Here is a 5,488-nt window from a genome sequence, read left to right as displayed (position 1 = left end):
TTGATGAACGTTAGAGTAACGATCCTCGATAGAAGACGGCAGGCCTTTAGTCTGCAGCTGGACTCTAATGCCTGCCTCTGATTACTGCAAGCTGCCGAAATAGGCATTCCCTGCACCGAAAATATGTAGTCTTTTGCTCGCGGCTGTTCACTTCGCAAAGTGAAGCTATATCTGTTCTTTTGTCTTCGGACCAAGCAACTGACTTGGCTCCATGTCTTATTCAGATTGCATCTGCTTGCAGTCCGTCACCGCAGTCTCTCAACTTCACAATTAAGGAAAATCAGTTACATTGGCTGCGCTTACAACTTAACAAAAACAAAAACCAATCGACAATAACCACTATCGAGCAACAGCTTGTAACTCAGCCGCGAAATAGGACGGCGGTTGATCGCAAAAACCCAACCAGCGAGCAAGCCGTAACTGATGACAGCGCTATGGCATCCTGAATGCTGCGCACAGCGCCTACTAGGTGGTCACTTAAGGCATTTTCCTCCCTACCCTTCTGCCCCGCCTTAAAGCGCGCCGGCTGTTACACCAAATTTAGCAGTAACAAAACCTGAGCATCCAGACCACTTCGTTGCACTGGCTCACGGCGAGCAGATAATGTTGCTGCTGATGACGATGACGAAGTGGAAATGGAAGTTGTCGCTCCAAACCGAACCGAACTCAAACCATTGCAAAGCATACCAAAAATGGTCAAATTAAACCAGTATTTATGAGCGTCGCAAAGTGGACATTGGAAAGTGGGGCAATTGGCGTGTGGTGTGGTGTGATGCGCGAAGAGGGTGGTTGGCGAGCTATCAAAGCTGCAGTTGAATGGTGCAGAGGGAAGTGGAGCTGGTAGACAGGCGCTCGAGCTGACGCATTGAAATACTTTTCGAAAGTACCGTTAGTTGGTTGAACAGGTTAATAATAAACACGCAGTCAACAGCGCAAGCGCGCGTATAACCGTTACGTAGAATAGCAACAACAAGCGTTGGGTGGCAGACAGGCGAAAAAATCGAATGAAAACAAGTCGTCGCGAAGTAAATGAGTAAGATAAGACAAAGCAAGAAAAACTACAGACATATGGAAGTCCACGTAAATGAAGAAATGGCAACTGAAGTATAACTTAAGCGCAAACATTTTTGGACACTTTGCTGCTAGTACATTTATGGCGAAAGCTCATTAATTGCATTTTTTATGTTGAAAAAAAAGAATTCAGGCTGCAACGGTAATTTGTGTCGTTGATCACACGAATTTTCAAAATAAAAAATTTTAATTTTTATTAATCATATTTTGATAGTTTTATGATATTCAAACAAAGTAAAATATTTATTACATTCAAATTTAAGAATTTTAGACTTTCCTCGTTTTCCAATGAAAAAAAGAAATGTTCTTAAAAAATTTTTTTTTGGGAAAAGTGTTTAAAGAAAATTTTTTGTAATACATCGGATCTTTTTTTAAAGAAAATTTATTATTTTAGAAAACTTGGAAATTTTTTATATTGAAAATTTTTATAATACAAACATTTCTTAAACCAATTATATTTTGGGGAAAAATTTTTTTTTTGAAATACAATTAAAAAAAAAAACATGTAAAAAGATAACCTTTTTTCAAAAAAATACAAGTCCAAGTTTCTTTTTACTGCAAAATCAATTAAAAATATTGCTTTAAAACACTTACCACTCTTGGATTTTAGTTCCTAGACTGCTTAAAATTCTTTCTGGAACCTTATTTTTTTGCATAAATTTTATTTGTAGGTATGTATGTATATTAAATTTTTGCGTTTTGTTATTTGGAAATCTACCCCTTTTATTTTGCTTTTGATTTTTTTCTTTTGTTTTTTAATTCACCCTTAACGCGTTTGGCTACAAATTTGGTTACGCCTGGGGTTTGCGCATGCGTTTCACTGGTTTTTGTTTTTAAGTGCACGTGCACTTGACGGTTTTTTAGCATTTCGCTCAAAATTTCCAGCGTCTCTAGCCAGTTTTCTAAGCCACTTGTGAACAAGATTTTTTCGATTACTTTTCAGGAATCATTATTCATGGCTTGTTTGCTATACTGCCGTCGATTTAACGCCACCGTTTTGCTGGATTATGTCGCCTCTTTTGTTATATAAGTTTTTTTATTTTATTTTTGCAATTGCCGCTGAAAGATTTAATATTCCTATAGGAAATAGAGACAAAGATGAGCGCCTGTAAGCGAATCCGAATTTTCATTCGTTCATTCATTCGCTCTTTAATTGGCTTATTGCCTGTTTTGCTAATGCCTTTTTGCCTAATGTTTGATTTTGTAATTTCAACAAATACTTGTAAGTGATTTTTTTAATTGTTGTTGTTGCTTTTGCTGTTTTAATTGCCCCACGGCAACTGTCAGAGTGACGACTGCCCAAAGTTGTCAACGCTGAGCTGTGATTGTGCGTGCTAACATCTCGATTGTTGTCGTTTTCTTTGTTGTTGTTGTTGTTGTTGTTATTGTCAATTTGTTTATTTGCTTTAATTATCGTTAATTCGTTTATTGCTGGTTTGTGTGCAATTTTGTTGTTGCTTGCAATTGTTTGCTTTTTTGCCGCATTGTTTATCGCTCAAAATTTTAGACTATCAGCTGAATTTTTTTTATTCTATTAAATCATTTTTATTTTTACAAAACGTTTTTGTCATTGGCGTTGCCGGGAAGCTTACGCAATATAAGTTGTTGTTGTAATATGTGTATATACATACTAGGGTGTCCATTATTTACCAAGTTGTTTTTTTTCGATATTATTGTCTAACAAAGAAATTTTAATCTACTCAAAGTTTCAAAGCGCCACACTCGAGTTGATAAAAAAATGAGAATTGTTTTGCAAACAATTGTAATCTAAAATTTGTGCTCAATTGAATTTTGTGATGAGTGAGAGTAAATCTATAGATTAAGAAAAAAAAATAAATATTTTTAGTCGGTGAAGCAGTAAATAAAATTACGGGCAAAAAGTTAGCGACAAATAAAGAAATGCTCCAGTTTTTATTTCATCGGTTAAGAAATCTCAATAAATGAATAAATGACTGCTGCTCAATCGTTATAAAAGAGGTTACAAAAAATTCAATCCACTTTGTATAAAAATTAAAAACAAAACTAAAATAAATGTAATTAAAAATCCTAAACATAAATATTGAGTATATTTTTTAAAAATCCATAAATATGTATGTATGTATGCTTATACATACATGCGTGTATAAAATTAATTATTTTTAATTTACGCAGTTTTAAATGAAAAAATAAAGAAAATTGTTTCTAACTTTTTTCCTGATCCCTTAATTTTAAACTATTCCATAAAACTCCAGAAAAATTATTTTAGAATTTGATTTTTACAAACTTGATTCTCTTGACTAACAAAAATGGTCTGCCTACAATTTCTTCCAAATTTTGTTTTCATAAAAATTTAAATTACCCTTAAAGTATTATTTCCCCGAGTTGCAAGCATTAAAGTTCTTGGTGAAACTTTAATCTAGGATAAGAATTTTTAAATATCGATGTACATATAGGTACTCCTCTGAATTCCATTACTTATAATTTATTCCAAAATTATGTTTTCCATAATAATTTTTTCACTCTTGAAAATACAAACCTTTTTATGAAATCTTATGAAATCTTATTAAATTTTTAATTCTTTAGTTTCTGAAATAGTTTCTTTTTTCAAATGGAGTGTTAAATTTTTCCAAAATATATTTTCTTTCTTGAAAATTTTCAATTCTTTGTAAGACAATAAATTTGCTTAAAATGCTAATTTTAAAATGTAAAGTTTTCGAACATTTTTTTTAACTTAGCTTTCAAACTTTTGTTTCGTCAAAATATTTTTTCTCGAAAAATTTAAATGTTTTTGTTTGTTAACTTATTAGTTTTTTTTAATGAATTTTGAACAACAGTTAGCCCTAAGTAAAACACTTTTTCTTCTTCTCCTTATTTGGCGCTGTAACCGTCTAAGCGATTTTGGCCGAGTTCAACAAAGCACGCCAGTCGTTTATCTTCTGTGCCAACTGACGCCAATTGGAAATGCTAAGTGAAGCCACGTACTTCGCCACCTGGTCTTTACATCGCAGTGGGGGCCTCCCTTATCCTCCGCTACCACCAGCGGGTTCCGAGTTGAATACTTTCAGAGCTGGAGCGTTGGAGTCCATTCAAACGACATGGCCTTGGAGCTGGCTTGCTTAGCCGCTGTATTTAAATTCGCTGTACTATGTCCATGTCGTGTTAAAGCTCAACGTTCCAACGTCTGCGGCACCCGCCATCGCCACGTGAAGGTCCGTAAATCTTCCGCAAAATCTTTCGCTCGAATACTGTACGAGCCGCCTTATCGGACTTTTTTAATAGGTGAATTTTAAAGAAGGAAGACGACCGCTCTGGCCGAGTGCGTACAAACTACGACTCACCCCGAAAAGCAATTTAGAAAATAGCTTATATGTAAAAGCGATCACCCCTCGGCAGAAAAAGCTGCTCATACAATTAATTTGCCGTTCGGAAAGTGTATAAGATTGTAACCTTCTATTGGTGTAACAATATCAAAACGCACATCACGAATTCGGGGAGTTTCATCATTACACGGAGATAACACTATGGATGTGATATCCGAAAAAAAATGTATAATAGTGTCCTATCCATAAATTATGGATAACATATCTATTTTTATTAAGCGCTTATTAAATTTTATTTGTATACAATCAAACAATGCGGATATCACATCCATTGTTAATGTTATCTTATCCATAATTAATTGATAGGACGAGAATATCAACTTTTATGGATTTCACATCAATAGTGTTTTCTCAAATGGTGTTTATAATATTTCCAAAATATTTTTGTCTAACTTTTTTTTTTGATAGAAACTGAGTAGTTTTTCCTATGGATTTTTTTTGTAATTAAAAATTATATGTCTTCAAAAGTTAATATGTATTTGTAAACTTAATAAAATGATTTTATAGCCATACTTAATTTAGATACAAATTTAAAAAAATGTTAAAATATTTTTATGTATACACATGCATAGCTAAAATTCAAATTGTTTTGTTCCTACAAATAATTACAAAACAAGTAAGAAAGTCTAAGTTCGGGCGGAGCCGAACATTAAATACCCGGCGCAACTATTAAATATATGTTTTCCACCTTTCCGAAAGCTACCGCTACATGATAAGCCGGGGTGTATAAATTTTAAGTAAGTTATATGAAAAGCGGCCGTAAGTTTAGTCCGATTTCCACAATTTTCAACGGTTTGCTTTTATGTGGCAAGCACAATAACCATATTGTGTTTGGTTCAAATTGCTAGAACGGTTAGCGAGATACATATATATGATCATAAGTGGGCGGTGCCACGCCCATTTTCCAAAATTGTATCATAAGCGTATTTCTTGGTAAAAAATTGTTGCAACCATCAATTTTGAATAAATTAGCTTTAATATTTACTGATTTATCGAGGATTTCGTATTTTTCTAAATTACCGTTATATGGGATGTGGGCGTGGTTATTGTCCGATTTT

At 33.7% G+C, this 5,488-nt stretch overlaps 1 long non-coding RNA gene across 1 annotated transcript in view; it reads right to left on the bottom strand.

Annotated features, from left to right (window-relative positions):
- Positions 1-2,109: 2,109 nt before the first annotated feature.
- LOC108372465 (uncharacterized) overlaps positions 2,110-5,488 on the bottom strand; it is a 4,780-nt gene continuing 1,401 nt past the window's right edge. Inside the window, exon 2 of the long non-coding RNA XR_001848863.1 lies at positions 2,110-2,148. This is a non-coding gene — a long non-coding RNA (uncharacterized LOC108372465). The remainder of the gene's footprint in view (positions 2,149-5,488) is intronic.

The sequence above is a fragment of the Rhagoletis zephyria genome, unplaced genomic scaffold (assembly GCF_001687245.7).
Source record: "Rhagoletis zephyria isolate East Lansing unplaced genomic scaffold, Rhagoletis_zephyria_1.1 Rzeph_scaffold_05781, whole genome shotgun sequence".
NCBI classification, from domain to species: Eukaryota; Metazoa; Arthropoda; class Insecta; order Diptera; family Tephritidae; genus Rhagoletis; species Rhagoletis zephyria.
This window is presented reverse-complemented; position numbering and strand designations above follow the sequence as displayed.